Source organism: Tupaia chinensis, unplaced genomic scaffold (genome assembly GCF_000334495.1).
Source record: "Tupaia chinensis unplaced genomic scaffold, TupChi_1.0 Scaffold000010_1, whole genome shotgun sequence".
Taxonomy (NCBI): domain Eukaryota; kingdom Metazoa; phylum Chordata; class Mammalia; order Scandentia; family Tupaiidae; genus Tupaia; species Tupaia belangeri.
In genome coordinates this window covers 1784234-1805428 of record NW_006159440.1, presented here as the reverse complement: position 1 = coordinate 1805428, position 21195 = coordinate 1784234, and the positions used below count along the sequence as shown (strand labels likewise).

General features: G+C 37.6%; 1 protein-coding gene across 1 annotated transcript in view; it reads left to right on the top strand.

The window, feature by feature from the left end:
- The window catches only part of CNTNAP2 (contactin associated protein 2), a 1579711-nt gene that overhangs the window by 633539 nt on the left and 924977 nt on the right, over window positions 1-21195 (top strand). The gene's annotated exons all lie outside the window — the stretch shown is intronic.

Below are 21195 nucleotides of genomic sequence, written 5' to 3'. Positions count from 1 at the left end.
CAGTCTCTTCTCCTCCATTCTCCTCTTGGGATTTTGGACACGTACGAACATGCACCCAGAATGAGTTTTAAGCCACTGGGTTCGAGAAATTCGAACTGCAGTCAGTAGTGTGGCAGTCCGTAACCATTATGGTATCTGCTAGTTCCTATTGTGGTCTATTTCTGGTGACAGTGATGACAATTGTGTGAGGACATAGACGTGTGTGTGTGTGTGTGTGTGTGTGTGTGATAGAACAGTCTGGGGTGTCAGATTAGTTCATCAACCTCCCTCAGGGAGTGCGAATGTTATACACGAAGTTCTGCAGGAAGCACCTGAGCGAGGAGAAATTCCGGCAGTTTACTTTTGATTTTGCTCCCTATGTTCCTAGGTAGAATTGTCTCTCTTGCTTCCAATGGGGCCATGACTGGGTCTCAACATATAGTCTCCTCCAAAGACTCTCTTATGAACTAAGAAACTTTACAAAATACTGGTGGGTAAATAGGAATTTACTGACACAAACTGTTTACAGTAACTGAGTCTGCTTACAAAATACATGTACTGGAATATTACAGAATCTAATTTGTGTTGTTTTTGCAAGTCTGAGGAGGAGCATTTCATAAAAACTTCAACTGAATTCTCACACAGTGGAATGATACCACTTTCATATGATCTGTTATGACAGTGTTGCCTATACTAGCTAAACCAGTGTTGCATATACTATCTTAACTTATTTTTAAAAGACCCCTTCATTCTAGTATGGGAACATGTTATTTTGAGATGTTTTGTCCATAAGCAAACCACATCTAACTGTGAAGTGATGTTAACCTGATGCCTTTAGATGATTGTCTGGGCTGCCTCCATGGCATAGCAGTTATCGCTGCTCAAGAGTAGTCAGCTCCCACTGGCGATCACAGTTCAAATCCCCAGCTGCATTAGCAAAACACATGCCAGGCAGGTAAGCAAGTGCCCGAGATCTGTCAGGCTGGAGGACTGGAGGAAGGGGGATTCCCCCGACACAACGGGGCAGAGTGAAGGGTGCTCATCCATCTCTCTCTCTCTCTCGCTCCCCCCCTCTTTCTTTCTCTTTGCCTACTATTTCATGTGTGCATGAACATGCTCTATTATGAATACAGAAAAATAATTTTTTAAAAATTTAGATAATTTTTCTAAGCTACTTTCAAATCTTTTGGGTTAAGGCGAACTTATTTTGAAAAATAATCTCATTAATTTTGAATTTTTAAACATGAAAGATTTTCAAAATCTTTACTTATTGATGTATTGCCAGAGGGCATGTTCACTTTTCCTAGCGAGATGGGGTGGTGACAGGAAAGGAAAAAGCGGCCTGCAGTGGGCATGGTCATGCTGTCATCCTTTTTCCTCTGTTTCTCTACTCCATCAGAATCTTGGGCACACATGCACACGTGTCAGATGTGTTTTTCAAGTATCTGGCACTAGGATTCGAACCTCAGGTAGTCAATGGAATCCAACTTTCTACATATAGCACTTAGCCACTGTGGTACAGGGTCACCCCTTCTTTAAAATCTTTTTAAATTTTAAAAGAAACAATTATTCTTACTTCAGTCTTCCCCTAAACAAAGCACAGACCTCGCTTCTCTAAGAAATACTTGGTTTAAAAGGAGATTCATGGGAAATCACTCAAAAACATGTAATGAATTTACAAATATATGAAGTAAGTTGTTTCCATATAATATTAATAAAACGACGTTTATGTTTATGATAAATTAGTTGATGGCAACAATAGAGTATAACTGTTTTAAAGCCTTAATCCATTTATTGAGACTTGAAGACATAGCGTAATTCTTATTTCTATTACATATATGCAAATACCAATCCTGATAACCTAAACAGTTTATATTTAAACAGAATGGTGAACAACTTCAATAGAAATACACTCCTGATTTTTTCATCATTAATAATGTATTAGCTACTATTTCTGCCCAAAGCAGATGGAAGCAATAATCAGAGAAACTGAGAGTGAATGATTTCAAGGTTGTTTGTTCTATAATTAGATATTTATCTACATATTTTAATAATTATTTTCTATACAGAAAATTTTTTCAGTAGTAGTTATATAGTATATTGAGATATTTTAATGACTAGTCTTTTTTTTTCCCATTTCAGTGGTTTTAATTATAACATTAATTTCTGCCAATATAGTCATTTGAATAGCATAGATTTTATACTGCTATTTCACTTCAAACATCATGTTTTCTGGGTATTTACTTCTTTATTTATTTAATTTGCTGGAGGGCACACACAGTCACCAGAGAGAGAGCGCACGAGCGAGAACACATAAGAACACATGACCATCCCCATGGTGGATGGTCAAGCAGCAATCCCTTATCCTCCGTTCCTCCTTTCAGGATTTTGGGCATGTACCCACATGCACCTGTCATATGTTTCAAGCTGCTGGGCCTGGGAGGAGTTGCTAAACCACCTAGTCAGCTGTGCCATATGGATCCAGCCTCCTTTACCATTTCGCTCCAGACATTATATTTAAATTGTTTGCTACCAAGGAAGTACAAGTGACATTTTGAGATTGTAACATTATACTCTAATGGAGACAGAAGGAATTAAATTGACCCCAAATGAAGATTCGATAAATAAGAATAGAAGATGGCATTTCTGGTAAGAGGACAGGAGGGAAGATGAAGAATAGAGAACATAAATTTCAATTTTTGGCAGACACAGAAATACACAAATTTTGCTTTGTTTGCTGTGTTACATTCCAGACCATGTCAGTCAGTCTCAGTGTTCATGTTGCCCAGGTTCCTAAATTGGCAAGCAAGGCACAGTCTTTCTCATCCGTTAGGATGACTATGGGGAAGATGAGCTATGAGGAAGTAAGTCACCTGGGACTCTTCTCCACGACTTCCTAGACCCATTATGGAATCCATTTTCTGCTTGCACCATTTCTTGAGGGTAAGGACTTCTGTCCTTTAGTTAGCAACGTGTGAAACAGCAGATTCCCTAATTCGCCTAGGACATTTTCAACTCAAAATATTAAGCTGTAAAGTGTTATATTTCTACATAAATGATACAGGAATATATTTACTTTATTCAAATCATTGAAGATGTCACCCTTAACTTGGGTCATTCCAGATGAGGTGTCAGTGATTTGGTCCCACCCTCACATAGCAGGAACTCATCAAGGTCATCTTTTAAGAATGCGTTATGGCACATCTCTGGCTTGACATTTTCTCCTCACTAACTGAAACTTCGCAACTGTCCAGTATCTGCCTCTTTGTGTTCAAATTGCTTAAATTCTCCCTAACGAAATCTATCCTGGCTCTTTTTTTACTTTTCTCCTTTCAAATTTCAGTTTGATTGAGTTGAGGGAAAAAGGGGGGGGGGAGATAAATGAGAACATTGAGTTAAAAAAAAAATAGAAGAGCTACCACAGGCCTGAATTTGATAGCACATTTGGAGATAATAGGAGCAGCTGCAATGATTTGATGAGAACTTAGGGAAGTGGTTGGGGAAAGATGATGTTAAAGAAGTTTTTCTGTGTGCCATTCTGGAATATCCTATGATTTGAACTTCTCTTTTTCTTCTCTGGATGTGGATTTGCATGTGGCTTGTTTTGCATATTTGTTTGTTTCCTAAATAAAGCACTGAACCTAAGGAAGGGGAAGCATACCAAGCTACGGACATATGCATTCAGTATTTATTTTCTGAGTGCCCTTTAAATGCCAGGCACTATTCTAGGTACTTGAGAGAAATTACTAAACAAAACAGACAAAGATTCTTGCATGTTTGAAGTTCACATTCTGGGGAAAACAGAGGAAGGCAGATAGTAAACTACAGATATATTAAAAAAGTAAAATAATATAGTGAGTTAGAGGGAATCCATGTTATGTCATTTAAAAAGCAGATAAATTGAGGGCTGGAATACCAGATCAGTGGGTTGGACTGCAGTTTTGAAGGTTGGTCAAGGTGAGCTTCACTGGAAAGGTAACATTCACATAACACTTGAAAGGGTTAACAGAATTTGCCAACTTGGGGAAAGAGCATTCTGGACAGAGAAAACAGAAAATGCAAAAGGGGTGCCTGCTGTGCTCCAGGGTCAGCAAGGAAGCCAGGTGGCAAGTTTGGGAGGGCCAGAAGAGTAGCAGCCGAGGTCAGAATAGGGCCAGAGGCCAGGTCTTGGAGACGCGTAGGTCATGGTGAAGCTTGTGCTTCTATTCTGAGAGCCCTAGGAAGCCATGGCAGGGATCTAGAACTGCAATCACATGATGTAGCTCATGTTTTAAGAGAGTGAGTCCGACTGGAGGAGGAAGGGCAGAGGCTGTTTAGGAGGATATTATAATTCAAGGGAGAGATGCTGGTAGCCTTCGAACAATTTTAGATGAAAAAATAAGCCACCTTTCCTCTTTTTATGAAAAAAAAAAAAGCCTTTTTATGTAAGTCACTAAGAGTCATTTTCTCTTACATGGAACCAATAGCATCTGTTCTCTCCCATTCTCTACTTCTCAAATCAGCCAGTACTGTCTTTTCATCTGAATATGGAGACATCAATTCCCAAGTATGGAAATGGCCTTGAAAGAAAAGATCATATGAGGGCTGGCCGGGTTGCCTAGTGGTTAAGGAGCCAGATTCCACATGGCTGTGGCTGACTTTTTTTGGAATTCCAGCTCTAGTGGCTTGAAAAACACACAGAAGGTGTGTGTATATTTGTGTGTGTGTGTGTATGTATCCAAAATCTTGACACAGAAATGGAGAAGGAATTGCGGCATGAGCATACCCCACTGGAGGGAAGGTGCTTTCTTTCTCTTTCTCTGTGTCTTTCTGTCTCTTTCTGATGAGTGCATGCACTCTTTGGCGATTAAAAAAAGTCACACAAAAGATGATAACTTTATCTAAGGATATATTAAGTTACATTCCAGGGATGTACTAAAGGCCAGAATTTGGGAACTAAACAGCTGTGTAGAGGCCAAAGCAAATTCATATTATTAAAATAAGCACCTGATTTTTAAAAAGATTATAAAATCTAATAGAAGTGGCTCATTAGACTTACGATTTTTTTTTCTTTCCCGTCCACCTCCCTTGTAACTATATTAGGAAATAAAGTCAGTAAACATTCTGGATAATGCAGAGAGAGGAAAAGGAAAAGTAAATGCCCCAGCTTAAACACAGTCTGCAAAATTACCCCTTGAGAAGCTGAATAGACTGCATCCTATTCTCGAAGCAGTAATTAAGCCTTCATTATATTTTTGGATGAGAGCGCATAATCACAGACCCAGTTTTTATTTTTTAATTCAATGCTTTCTTTTTCAAGAACATCTATCCCATTTGATGTTTTTTCCTTGAAAGAAAAAAATAAGTATACGAATTTTTGTAAGAACATTTTAAAATGAGCCTTGGGTAAATACAAAGTGAGAGATCTTAAAACGAAGCTGACTCTGTTGGCAATATAAATGAAATCAGTCCAAAAGGAGGATATGAGTTTCATTAAGGCAGGTTTAACACAGATGAAGAAAAGATGCAACATTCTTTATTTTCTAATATTGATCTCAAGATCAATTTGCTCATAAGCTCTCATTTCCAGTCAATCACAGAAAAAGTAGATGATATATATATCATGTGTGTATATATATATATACACACACACACATATCCCTTCACAAGCTGTTGTCCCATTTCAAGTGTCCTCCTAGATCCCCAGCACAGCCCCTGGATTGGGCCAGTTTATGTGGCATCTCCTCCTCAGAGGAGTTATGTCCACTCTATGTGCCCCCAGAGGCTGCCAGCCCAGAGGGTTTCACCTCTTCGCTGCTATCCATTGCTGCTGGCTTTGGGCTATGTCCTCACTACTGCTGAGCTCAGATTCCAGAATCTATGTAAGGTGACAACTAGCTCCAGGCTGTCTAGACCACCTGGAGAAACTTCTCAGTTCTGCGTTAACTGGATCTGAATCCATCTGCCTTCCTTCTCGCAGCCCCTTTATCTGTTCTTCCCAGCCACCTAAACATTTTTATAAACCCAGTAAGGCCACAGTGACTTCTCTCTCTCCTGGGGACCACATCCAAGCTGGAATTAGTAGTGATGTGTGTGGGGGAAGGATGGAGGTGGGAGCTATCTTACATGCCCTCTCCACCTTGTGCTGTGTCCTGCCCTGTCTGTCTGCCTGTCCTCTCTCCAGCAGCTAGGTCAGGCTGATGTGAGGCCTCCTCTAAATTAGATTCTCAAAAATCACCATGGCTATAAGGGTTCTAAGACTGGTTGAGATTATTCAATCAACAAATACGTATTGACGATCACACAAAGCAGTGAACAGCCCCTCCTGGGACAGAATGCCGGGGTCACTGGCTGTACTGAGAGGTCCTACATAGTCTTAACACTTAGATGGAGCCTCTTATGGTCTCAGAGTCCTAGCTCTTTCAAACCAAATGCCCCTAGTTTTATACTGCCTTGCCAAAATCAAATCCATATTCCTATTAACTTTTTATTCTAGTCCAGAGTCCAAAGATGAGCTCTCCCAGCATCCTCTCCCTGGGATAAATATGGATCTACTACATGGACAGCTAGCTACAGCATAAGAAATATTTAATGAAAAATAATCAAAAATTAAGAACCCAAACTTTGACTTAAAATATCTCACAATGCTTTCCACTTTAGGGAAGGTCTGTCTCAAACATGAATGTCCCTGCAATGGCAATTTTAAGCCAGGCTTCCTTTCTCTTGCGCCTGGGTCTTGCTGACCACAAAATGCTACCCCTCTGGGTCTTATAGTTTCTTTCTCTCATTCCCAGACCGTCTACCCCCTTCTGTTCTTTCTTTAGAAACATCAATGTCATCAATTAGGTTTATATCAAACTGTGCTAGCACTTCTTTTCCGATGGTAAATACATTGTCCTTTACTATTAGGTGCTTATTTCATTACTCAAACTGAAGTCTTTTGGAAATATCTCACTTTCACTCACAATAATTATTCATAAGGGTAAAGGAGACAGAAAGGCTCTCAGATAAACTTCACACAATTTGAAACTTTCTACCAGCTTAGTCCTGACGGCCCTGTGACTCTGAGCCCATAAAACTCCTAAACAGCAAGGAACCAGTTGGTTAGGATGAACTCTGGGAGAATTTGAGAAAACACTCAATTTCCAATAAATGAAGTTAGATTTCTTTTTGCAGAATACCCTTCTAGAATACACTTAGGACAAAAGCTATTCTGGGTCTCAAATCACCAACGTAAACAAATAGGAAAAAAAAAAATGACTGGTTATATAACTCGGGTTTAATTTTCTCATAGATTAGGTTATCTTGTGATTCTTTAACCAGTTTATTGCCCCATCTGGGGTCCCATTGATTTTCTACTGCAAATGGTAATTTCCATCTTGGTTTGAGATAAATCAAACTACTGGTAGATTTCTGGAAGCCCTGTTTCCTCATGCTAGGTATGACATTTCTAATTCTAGATGTGGGCTCTCTACACAAACTTGCTTACTTGCTTGTCCTTCCATTCTCCCCCTAGGCTCCCCTTTGATCTTTAACTTCATTGCCAAAGTCATTTGGTTTCTTTTAGAAGGGATCCAGAGAAGAATTTTCTGTTTATACTTAAACACTTAAGCCATGGTCATCTGTCTAGTACAGAAACATCAGTCCAATGACCTAAAAGTATCACACACACACAGGCAAACCCATGTTCAAGTCAGTTGTCCCTCTGAAGTCATTTCAAAGTAATTTTATTTTAAGTATAGAATACTACAGTGACAAAAACTTATTTAAAAAAAAAAAGGATAGTGAAATGCCAGAGGAGATAACTCTCCTAAGAAAAAAAGGAAAAGAAAAAGTTGTATTAACCATTTTAAGATTCAACAGCAGCCCTATTCTTCTTTGATGTATTGCATGTATTAGGACAAAAGAAAACTATATTTGCTTTTGGCATGGCATATAGCTGTGCTTTGACATTTAAATCCCAAGGAAGGCTAGTGCATAAAAGTAATGTCAGGAAAACAGTTAGGTGTTTGAAGATAAGCAGAAAGGAAAAAGATAAATAATTTTAACATGTAGCTAAATCAACTACAGAGAGATTTAAATAAATCATTCCATTTTACCTCTTGCTTTTGATATTATATTACCTGAAAAATAAAAACAATAAAAAATGACTAAAATATTTAAACTACCTTTGTTAATGTTTTCTTTTTGAGATAATTGTTTTTGTCAGTTACTTGCATACATTGCACAGTTTCGATTGAACACTAAGATCTCCTTAACCTATATTCCCCTAAACCAACTCTACTGACTAATAGACACTCACCATTGCTTCTGTAAAATAGGAGTAATATCTACAGACTGATGGATGAACAGTTGGAGCCGGTAGGCCTACCATTCTGCACCTGTGTACGCTTCCCACATCTTGTATGGGAGTCAGATTTTTATTCCCAAATGTGTTCATACAAGTCATATTTATATAGTCTAAATAGGCAATATATTTTCAAATGACTAGCTAGAAAAGAAAAACAAACAAACCTAGTTTTCATCAAAATCAAACTGAAAGGTTTTGGAAAGACAAATGACCAAAAACAAACACAAAACACAAACTTAGGTCTGAGCAAATCAACATAAAAATCTGAAGAGATTTATAAAAGCTGAGGCATATATACTCAGATTTACCAATGGTTTTAGTTTTCACTGCAATTTAGGAAATCAAAACTGAAAGTTGAGGGTGGTACTTTATAGAAATGGTTTATGTGAAAGGCTGGTGGATTGAGACTGCAGACTAGTAATCAGCGAGCCCATATCCAAAGATTCTAGAACAAGTTCTTTTCATGAATGAGTCATTGAATTTACATAATGTAGCATTTTCAGTTAAATTCAAATGGATAAGGTTTTGGGTGGTGGGAGTAGTCATGACATATTTTTCTATGCAATAATGTGCTATGACTTTTTCCCATGACCCAATAAATGTCTTTTTAATAACTTTTTTCTCCCAGACTTTATTAAACTCCAAATGTTGAAGACTTGTACTCTTCTCCAATCAGAATAAAATGACAGTAAAGTTCACTTTTTACTTTTGTTTTTTGTATTTAAGGAGCTTTGCATTTCAAATAATGAAGAGAAAAAAGAAGAAAAGAGAAAGGAGAGGAAGGGAAGGGAAGAGAAGGAAAGAGAAAGAAAGGGAAGGAAGAGAAGGGAAGGGAAAGTAAAGGAAATAAAAAGAAAAAGGCAGAAAGAACTTGGTCATTTTGTTCTCTGCTTTGTCAATAGGAGACCCTTTTCATTTCCATTAATGTAAAAATTGGGGATAAAAACTGAAGAATGGTGTTTATTTATTATACTAATTTAAACTTTTTTCTTTGCTTTTTAAATAATTTATAACCTGAAAAGAGGAGGAAAACTTCATAGATTTTTCTACACTAGTTAGTATAAAACAGTTTTATGAAGATTTGGTGCTTGCCATTGTTTTTCTTTCATTCGTTAATTAAACACAAATATTTTTTTCTTTGTGTGGTTGGAGCTATACTGCTTGGAAACTAAATTTAGAAGGGCAAAAAAGCTTATAGCCTTTTAGGCAGTATTTTCCAAAATTTTCAAAGCCCCCTTTGCCTTATTAGAGAAATATACTTCGTTGTGTATGCCTATGAATTCATTGAGAAACGTATTAGAATCTGAATCTCATTTTGTTTACCAAATCCTGCTTACATCAAAAGGAATGTTACATGAGGAAGAGAAAAATGCAGGTGGAAAGGGTGGGGAGTGCGTGTGTGTGTGTGTGTGTGTGTGTGTGTGTGTGTATGTGTGTGTGTGTGTGTTTGGCATTGTGTTGAAAAATGAGTCTGTAATAAATTTTAACAAACAAATTACAGTATCTGAAAAGGGCATCTTAATCAGCAAACAGATTGATTTAAACAGACCATTATCTTCCATTGTGTTAAGAGTAAATCCTCTAAGTACCATATAACATTTGCTTATAGGATTAACTTTGTTTGCCTTCAACAAGTGGTGCCTGATAAACTTTTATTGCAGTAGTTTCACGATCTTTGCTTCTTTGGCATAGTTCCAAAAAGACTTATCAACATGAACATTATTTTCATGGACACACTTCAGGGAAGACACCCCCCCCCAGGCGAATAGATAGACATGACATTTAAGTGAATTATCGTTTTCTTAAAATGTTAGGCACTTGAAAGTTAAAGGGGAAAGAATGATCTGTTTTAAGTTAGATGTGAATACCCTACACACAAAGGCAGGTCCCTTTCCCCTGGCGACTGTGTCTGATTAGCTCAAGGGACCTCTGCTCATCTCCTATGCAGGTTGAGCATTGCGACTAGTCTACACAGTATGAAATTCAAAAGATCCAACGTAGGAGCTCTTCTCCCAGGAAATGTACTAATTTAGACATGGGAATGGGAAACTTTCACATATTAAAACTAAGCCAAGCAACATGCGTTTCATCATTGTTACAGATAACGCTCTCTGTAGGACATTAATAAAGGGAGAAGATGCTGTGGGCTGCAGTGGCCAGTAGGAGATGGAACTCTAAAAGATTTTAGACTAGCCAAGACGGTAAGAAAAAAAGAGACAGAATCTGCCAGGCAAAAGCAAGGGCACAAGTAAAATTGTGGAGGCCCAAATGATCATGGAGGGTTTCTGAAATAGTCAAAAGATCACTTAGATGAGAGCAGAAAGTTTGTGTAGAATATTGATGAAAATATACCTTTCATTCATTCATTTATCCATTCATTCCATAATCATTCCCTGATTACCGTGTGCCGGGGATAATGTTAACCTTTACGAATAAGAAAGACATAATCTTATGCCTTATGAACTCTACTTCCTTACGGGCTAATGAAATGTGACCACTACACACACACACACACACACACATATACATACACATATATGTATCTAGCAAATGCCAAAATTGAACTATGCCCAAGGGATGGCAGCTCTAATACTACCTGGGGTTCAGGCTAGGATAGAGGGGATCACAGAGGAGCACTTCACAGGCACCAGGATGGACATTCTAGACATTGTTGGAAACCACAAGTGAAAGCACATGGGCGTGGATGACCTGGGTACTCGTAGTAGTAGACTGAAAGCTACTAGTGAGGGGAAATGAGAGGCTAGAAATTTAGAGAAAACTGAATGGAAAGGGCCTTGCATATCTTTGCCTGCGAAAGAGATTATAATTTGTCCTTCTAGCAATAAGAAGTCTTTGAAGGATTTTCAAGTTTTGCATTACTGACATTTGTTCTGATGGTTTAAGCAGAGCTGGTGACAGCTGAACTGTTGCAATGACAATAGAAATAGATGGGAAAAGGTAAATCCAAGAAGTTTAGGAGTTGAACTTGTAAGAAGTCATTAGGTGTGGAAATTGGGAATGTGCAAGCAGGAATGCGAAACTGGTTTGAGAAAAGGCTTTAATAGGAGATTAAGTGTTGTCTTCACTAGTTTCTCAACAATGTCTTAACTGTGTGTAGCTATGAGTAGATCAGAGTAAGAACTGACTGGGGCTAGGAAATGGTGAAAACAAGTATCAGCAATTGAGCAATGGGGGAAGGTAAAAGAGAGGAAATGAAAATAGAAGAAACAGAGCTGGTTTAGAAGCACAAGAAATGTAATACTACAGAAGAAGCCAGATATCAAGAGCTGTACTGTCCTACGTGGCAGCTACTAGCCATATGTGTCTATTGGACACTTAAAAAGAAAGTGCTTCTAATTAAGACGTGCTATGAGTGTGAAAATACACATCAGCATGTGAACACTTAGTATGAATAAAGGAATTTATCTCATGAATAATTTTACATTGATTTTATCTCATTTTAAATAAAATCTATTATTAAAATTAATTTCATGTCTTTCTTTTTACTTTTTTTAATGTGACTACCATAAAATTAAAAATTACATATTACCAGCTTTCCCTGGTATTATTATTGTATAGTACTGATCTAGAATCTTGCTCTGGGTAGCCTGAGCTGAATACTGTGTGGCTAAAAAGGACTCTGCACTTTGTTAGTCTTATCCACAGTGAGTTAAAAGATCCATACAGCTTTTGATTGAACTCAAACAAGTTGTTTTTTAGAACTGTTGTATTTCAGAGACAATTGGGATTCCCAGAAGGTCTGTGAAACTGGCATCATTCTGAAATTCTCAGTCCCTTTTAATTAGTTAGAAGTTTTCTTAAGCCCTGAATCGGCTTGCAATACCATCTCCAGAGAATATCTTTACAGACTTAGAAGCCAGATGTGTTGGTTTTTCTCCTGGAATATTAATTCCCTATTCATTAAAAATAAAATAAGAAGTATTCAATGGAAAATTAAGTAGATGATATTTTAGTTGAGCAAAAGTTAGAACTTCCTGGTTTAAAGATTAATTTCTTCCACTAAATATTTGTCAGTTGTACAATTTATGTATAAGACAATATCCCTGAAGTGAAAATTTAGGTTTCTGTAAGAAATTGCTTTCAGCTACTAAGAACAGAGGCTCAATTTCAGTTTCTTAGACAAATCTGAAATGTATTCTTGCACATGTAAAATGTCTTAAATAGACTTACTAGATTCAAACTCTAGCATTCTGCTTCAGTTTCCTTAGTTCATGGTTTCTATTCTGCCAGGGATAAGATGGCTGCTAAAACTCCAGGTAGTTAATTTGATATTTGTGATGAAAATACACAGGTCCACCTTTCTTTTATTAAACCTTCTTGAGGCCAGTAAGTGACCCAGGTGCTGGCTTCCCGCATGGTCGACTATAGTTCGAGAACCAGACCCAGTGGCTTGAAACTCACACTGGGCACATGTGCATGCATGCCCAAAGTCCTGAGAGGAGGATAGAGGGGAAGAGATTGTGGTGTGACCATTCCCCCCCTCAGGAGGGGTGATTCCTCACTTTCTGTCTCTCCAGTGAACACACATGACCCATAGCAAAAATCTCTCAAAATTAATAAATAAATAAGACTTCTCAAGAAGTTCCACACAACACTTCCACTTACATCTCATTGCCCAGATTTATTCATGGCTACAGTGAGTTGTGAGATAGATTGAGAATGGCAATCTCATTCTGAATAGCAATGTGTCTAATATATCTCTGGGCGCTGTTATGAAGTAGGAATAAGACAGTCCGTGATAGAATACACAAGTAACGATTGCTTCAGAGTTGTTAGCTCAAAAATTAAATATAAATAAACAATTTAAAAAGTCATGCTTCCAGGAAATAATACATGATGTGTATTTATATACTTCATTCAAGTAATTTATGCTTTTTCTCCAACAATTCAAAACTAAATATACAAGGGGCCTTCAGAAAGTTCACAAAACTTACATTATAGAAAAAAAACTATGCAAGAATTTTAAATGTTTTTGGACCAAAATAAACTCAGGCTTGAATTCCATTTTGCTATTAGCTTTATAAAGTCCCCATGTAGTTATTAAACTTCAACCTTAGGCAGTAGACATTGTGGGGAATGAAGGAACAAATAATATACACCTCGGTTTCCAAAAATTTCATAATATTGGGTCATCTGAAAAGTTATGACACATTTCAGCATAGAAAAACGTCTCACAACTTCTCCGATGACTTAAGAGTGGCAGAGGTGGATAAGTATTCTGGTCCATAGATTGGGAAATAGACCTGAGTTTGGTCCCTGTTGTGATGTCATGGCTAACACAATGCCTGACACACAATATGCTTTGCACACACTTAATTTTGTAGAATGAATGAATATAATCGTAGCACACGAAAGAAAGGGGGCTATGAAAATATGAAGAGGGAAAATAATAATTCCAAATGGAGTAACTCGGCAATGATCAATAGAAGAAATGGAATTAAAACTAGTCCTTCAAGGACAGAAACCTAACATCAGATGTTAAGAGGTGAGGAAATGAACAATATAAACTAAAGCATGCGACATGGCTGAATACCTGAAACTAGAAAAAGGTAAAATAAAAACTGATGGCTTACAGAAGAAATGTGAATATCTAGCTCAGAAAATATGGGATACAGATCCCAAGGAGGGCAAGGCAAAGCCAAAGTTCTGTCTGTCACCTCTCATGAAAATACAGTGCTCCAGACATCAAGCACCAGAGCAATCTCTGTGACCCTGCATCTTTATGTGCTTCTCTCAGGATTTAATTTCAGCTGGTATCTGTAGTTGGCTATGCTTACATTTCCTGCAAGACTGTCACTCTGGCTCTCCCACCTCTTTTCTCAGTATATGGTGCTGCCCAGCCAACAGCTCACCTTGGAATTTCCCCTTTGCAGATGTATCTTTTATAAAGATCAACTCAAACTACTCTAAAGAAAGGCCACTTATAGGGAAATATTTGGGGGAATTCATAAGTATATGCAATAACAGTAAAATAATCATATATTTTCCTATAAAGCAGGGCCTCTTTTAAGAGTACAAGGAGCGTCAGACACATGAATTGGCTTTCTACTGGACAGGTGGAGATGTCTGGCCACCTTACCTCCTAGTCATGGTCCTTATTGAGACTGGTGCTAGGGGAAGTTCTTAATTCAAGACAGTTTTGAAAGTTCATGGGTACCTATATGCTTTGCATTAATGTATCTGAGCTATATTAACTCATCTATTTCCTTTAATTTCAAATCAACTCAATTCCTGTGTTTGTAGTTGTTGTGCTCTTATAAATTTGGTGGTGAGTAAATGTTGCTCTCTTTCACAGCAGCAGATTTCCTGTGTGTGATTCCTACCTCATTTATTTTCAGCAGCCTCTGGTGTTTTGGGGGGTTCAGAGAAGCAGATTTGTCTTCAGTACAGGCATGTCTCAAGCTGTGTCCATGGGGACTTCTTCAAGAATATGCACATGACTAGCCAACCATCCTGAAACCCATCTGTGATCATGAGCAAGGCAGCCTTGGGCTGAAGACAAAGTGGAGAACCCAAGTGGAAAGACAGAAATAAGCCAGAATCTTAGTGACTACTGAGCCACTGGACCAAGCCTACCCTGGCTCCCTACTTTGAGTGGATGCAATTCCTTTTTTTTTTTTCTTTTAATGAAGGCAGATTTAGTTGTATTTTCTGTTGTTTATGAATGAAGCCATCCAAACTAATACAACTTTAGTTTTCATAGAGCCCCCCCCATTTGGTCCTGAGCTCTCTCCATGAAGATCGTCATGCTATTATTGCTCTCTGGCCAATTACATTACATATATATATACAAGTTCTAGAAAATAAATTTGTTGATTAATTTTTTCCCCTTAAGCTCTAGTAGTAAGTTGATAATTAGGTTATAGTTAAGCTACTCCTAGATCAAATGTCCAGCCATAAACCAGTTGCTTGGACTCAATGGGAGGCCTGTTGCCCTCTGAGAAGACCTGTATCAGTGTCCCTTCTATGTGAGCACCAGAGACAGAGATTTAGGATATATGAAGAAGATTCAGTTTTATACTCCACATTCACTATCATCCTTGTTTTTGTAGTATATCTTCTCAATCATAAATGTGTACCACAAGAACTTAGAATATTGACATTCATTGATTTAGTCCACTTGGGCTGCAAAAACACAATACCATAAACTAAGTGGCTTATAAACAACAAGTGTATTTCTCACAGTTCTGGAGGCTAGGCAGTCTAAGTTGAAGGACAACAGGTTTGGTGTCTGGTAAGGGCTGACTTTCTGGTTCATAAATCTTCGTTTTCTTGTTATGTCCTTGCATGGTGGGAGAGGAGGGGGCTCCCCCAGGGTTTTTATTTTTTGGTAAGGAAATTAATCACATCCTGAAAACTGCACCTCTGAAAACTGCACCTCTGAAAACTAACACACTGGGGGATTGGATTTTAATATTTGAATTTGGGGAGGATATAAACACTAATCTTTGCATTTTAGAAACCATCTACAGAGAAAAGATTTAATTTGAATTTCAGAAAACTTTTCTTCCTTTTCTTATTTTTATTCTTTCCTTTTTCAGTGTAATTATTAATATAGTGAACCCATATCTGATGATGGTGAGTTTAAATGGATCAAAATTATTGCTCCTTAAAAGCAACACCAAAATCTTGTAAAATACAATGCATACTAATTAAAGTTCAAGGAGCCCTAGGCAAGAAAAGAAGATAAGCTATTGCTTAAGTTATGCAAAAGTGTATTAAATATTCAAGATTAATTAAAATCTTGGGGGAGATTTTTTAAGGGTGCCACTTAAAGTTTGCATAAAAATTAATGCAATTATTATGAAATGTTTGCTATCAAACTGGCTTGATGAATAAGGGAAGTCAATTAGTAACATAGTGAAATAATAGTTAATTCATGTTTCTCTTGGTATTTTCCTCTCTGTTCTGTAAAATTCACTTAAAACTGCATAATAATTACATGTCAATATCCACTGTTTCACAATGCAATAGAAGGCATAGTTCAGTGGTTTATTTATTTATTTTCTGAAATAAATAATATTCCTCGAAAACCCCATAACAATGATTTCCACAATGGAAGTATCGTTGGTGGGAAATCAGCACTTTGATTGCTGGTGCTTTTCTTTCTGTAAAGGACAAGAAAGCACAACTTCTACTGAACAGGTGGTTCCTGATGTAGGAATGTTTAAAGAATCATCTCTCTGTGTAACAGTGCTGGGAAAGCTCTGATTCTGACTCTGAAATAGGCCTTTGTTCTCCAATTTGGAGCTTGTAAACTGCATTACCCTTCATGTATAAACATAGATAAGTAGGAAGCTAATCAAGTTGGATACTTCCAAGAATATTTGGCTTGCTCATCGCACACATTCATTCTTTAATATTTTTAGAGAGAGATTTTCGCTATAGGGGATGTGCACTCTCCAGAGAGACAGAGAGAGAAAGAGAGGCAGAAAGTGAGAAAACAACCTCCCCCAAGGGGTGTGGGGGGGGAATGACCATGCTGCAATCCCTTCTCCTCCATTCTTCTCTTGGGATTGTGGGCCTGCACCACATGCGCCTCCATTCTTCTCTTGGGATTGTGGGCATGCACCACATGTGCCAAGCGTGAGTGTAAGCCATCAGGTCTGGGACCATGGTTGACTGTGGAAGTCCAGTGACGTAACCATTATGCCATCTGCCGTTCCCCACATTCATTATTTTTGAGGGCATCACTGAGTAGGGAATATTTTCCTAGCACCCTAATGTAAATGTACAAACATATTTCTCCAGAGTAATAATAGCCTAAAGATTAGTCAATGGATCAGGCTTTGTAGGCAAGTCCACTTACAGCATACTTCTCTAGCAAAGGGAAAGAACTTCGAACAACTGACTGGTAAATGGATTTTTCCAGTGTCATCTGTTATAATTAAATACAGAGTATTCAAAAGACAATAGTCACTTTCTCTAGAAAAGAAGGACAAATTAGCAACATCCTACCCTATTACAAGATAGGATAGTGTCTAAAGATAAGCAGACCGCTTCAAGCCTCCACTCCTGAAGGGGCCAGCTCTACTGTCACTGCAGGATGCAGCCCATAGTAGCTTTCTGGACTACTGATTCTGATAAAGAATCATAATTCTGCTAACTCCCGTGGTGAGAGTTCTCATGATTAAATGAGTGATTAAATGGGCTCAGAAATACTGTGGTTCAAAGCATGTTTACTGAAAATAAAACATGTTTAGCCTGTGAAGAAAGATTTCCCTCCACACCAATGTTACAAAAAAATCCAAGCAGCTTCCAAACAGTGAATCCTTCCCCACCATATGGGAGAAGATGTGAGCAGTCAGTAAAGAGTCATTCAAATAAACAGATTCTGAGCGAATGTTTGTTTCCCAGGGAGGAGAAGCCTGGCCATCCTGCATTCATTTTGCCCCCCGATGCTTTGCCAATCTTCCAGGCTGCAGGCAAGCTCCCCAAGGCTTTCCTTCTCACAGACTAGAAAAGTGTGGCACCAGAGGAGTGCCCTGCATCTCGGCCAGCTGAGCCGAGCACCATGCCGCCCACACACCCACTGCTCTTGGCAGCATTTTCGGCTGTGTGAGTGACATAGATGCAGAGACATAGCCAGGGGTATGGGAGAAACCCTTTCTTTATATTTAGTTGGAATATTCAGAAGAGCAATAAATAAATAAATAAATAAATAAATGAAGAATATGTTCTATATTCTACACACTGATGAACATACTGCCTGGCAAGATGACTTATTTTTTTATTTAATGACTTTATTTATAAATTACCTATTTACAATTATGATTGAAAATTGAGATGAAAGGAAAAGAGAAAGGTAGAAGTGAATATGTTTTCTGTGCCCAAGCTTGAAATTTGGCTCGAAGTTTCTTGGAAGCTTAATTGTACTTGTTGGAACTCTCGAAGTTTCTTGGAAGCTTAATTGTACTTTTTAGAATTCCAAGATTAGCAAACAGAACCCAACTGGAGTTTCCCGGCTAGATCGTCTACCAAATTTGTGAGTATTGGCTTAGTATACGACCAACATTGCTGTGTCAGATTCAAAGAGGATTTTTGATGTGTCAGATATGATCCAAGAACCACATGAACTTGTATGGTGTTTTCAGAGTCAAAGTTAGAAACACAGGTCTCGATCCCTTCAAAATTCTCTAATCTGTGTCCCAACAGCTCCTTCAGTCTCTGCTTTACCACTTTTTTTTTCCTTAAAGAATTGTTTATTTAATTTGATTTATTATTTTTTAAATTTGTTATAGGACATGTATGCTCACCAGAGAAACACACACACACACAGAAAAAGAGAGAGAGAGAGAGGGAAAACAAGAAAGCAATCAGCCAGTTTCCGGGATGCAAACCACGGTTGGCCAGGTAGGAGTTCAGCACCTTAACCACCACTTCACCTGCTGGCTTCTGCTTTACCACTTGCAATGCCAAATACAACACTGAGAAAAGGAATAGACTTTCCTTAACTACCCACACTTACCAAGTGAAACTTACGAGCAAATTGTATGAGATACCCGAAGGTAGGTTAATATTTGTGAACAATCTTCATGTTATCTGTGGGGACAAGGAATAAAAGCTAAAGTTGCTAGTAGCAAAAATTTGCTAAAATTATAAATTGTGCTATTTACTACAAGCATATTGTGAAAGATTAGAGTAATATTCTTACTATTTAAGTCCAGTATGAGGACAAGGCTGTATGTCAAAATGTCATATCTCCTTAGGTGTTCTTACAAAAAAAATAATTCTCCAGCAGCGCCCATTCTCAAGTAGTAGATGTAATTTTTTAGAATTATTCTTCAATGTTTGAATACAAAAGAGCCAAGGTATGTAGTGAATACCACAATTGGCAACATTAAAGTTAATTCCTTTCACTTAAGTATTGCAGTGCTATCAAACGGAATGAAACAGAAAAGCAAAATGAAGATAGAAATGGGGTATGTTCAACATCACTTCCAGAATATTTCCAAGAATCGTTATTTCATTCAGCTATACTTGTCATGGGCCAGGAGAGGCACTGTGTATTTGATAGAGCAAAGAATGACCATGTCTATGACCTCATACTGTCACCTTCTTCAACAGGTAGAATCTCATTGAGCAGTGATGTTTGAGGGTTATTCCCTCAGAAATTACTTAAATAGACACATTTAAAACAAATGGTGAAATACTAATTTGTTTCAATTTTCTAAATCAATTTCACATGTCATGTGGTTGATACTAGGAAGTATTTATTGTTCATTATATTCTGCATTAATGACTAGTATATTAAGATCAATTTCTGAGAGCAACCAGTCTACCTGCAAACCTAGTCTCACATTTCTAGGTGAGCGTGAGCATTCTGAAACTGTGTCAATATTTGTATTCTAGTCCTCTGATAATGCAAAATTCATGACAGAGAAGGAGATTAGGGGATGTTTTCTGCATTCATCTTTAATAGAGGATCATAATTAAGTAATCACTGAAAATTATTGCAATGCAGGTCACATACGCGCACACACACACACACACACACACACACTCACACAGAGAGAGAGAGAGCCTATTCCTGCAGTACAGAAACACACTTCAAAGGAACAAAGCTGGAATCTCTACTCAAAGTGTTTGGTATTGACCTTTATGAATTATATATTATCAGTGTTTAGAATTAAGCTATTACTGTCTCATTGTTAGTTTAGCAGCTAACAAATGAGTAGGTGTTCTGAAAAGCAGTATTTAGCACCACTTAAAATGCTATTTTACAACTTCATTTCCACTGAGAGGATTTTCTAATAACCATGTTTCTTCTAGTAACTCAACTATATATTGGGTTGTCAGGAAAGTCATGGCACATTTTTGCATAGAGAAACAGAAAAATACATCATGACTTTCCCGACAACCTAATATATATGTAATATATTACAATCAGAGAATAAGGAACTACCACTGTGATATAATTTGATAGATGAAAGAAACTGTAGAGTTTCTTTTCCATATAGAAATGTTATATTGGAGGATTATTAGTGCTTGTGTTCATTAAAATTATGTTTCTTTATCCATTCTTCTGTTAAAAATGTTAAAATGCAGGGATCAGCAGATGGCATACTGATTGTGTCGCTGGGCTCCCATGTAGTTGACTGTGGTTCTGGTCCCAGATCCAGTGCTTAAAACTCATACTGGGAGCATTTGTGTGCATGCCCAAGATCCCCAGGGAAGAAAAGGGTAGAAGGGATTGCAGCATGGCCATACCCCCTGGGAGATGATTTCTCTTTCTGTCTCTCTGGCAAGTATACGAGCCCTATAGCAAAAATCTCTCTCAAAAAAAAAAAAAATCAAAAAATCAAAAATTAAGATGCAAATACAAATAAATAGTATATTTATCTGCATGATCTAAATTATAAGATTAAAATAGCAAGATAGCTTATCTCTTCTGGTAAATGTGATATATTTATGTCTGTATATACACATACACATATATAAACACAAAAGCTGAGATTTTTGTATGACAGGAATTTAAAAAATATTCTTAAAAATGCATATTAGGAAAGACTATACATCTATTTCAAAAACATTTCACACCAAAATAAGCATATACTTTAGTTGCATTTTTCCATAAACTTATGGAAGTCCCTTCATGTGTGGGTATGTGGGTATGTGGGTATATAGACACATACAGATATATACATAGATGCTACTGATCATCTATTCAATCTGCTATAGATATTATATACATAATCCAATACCCCGATGCAATTTTTTTACCCTGGGAGTATCCTGAACTTGCAATCACCATAAACAAGCGCATATTTCATTGCTAGGATGTTTAGATGCTGCTTAAACTCTGTCAGACACAGTCTTTTTAATTAAGTCTTTATCGAAACTGAAGGGATGGTTGAGACGGATCA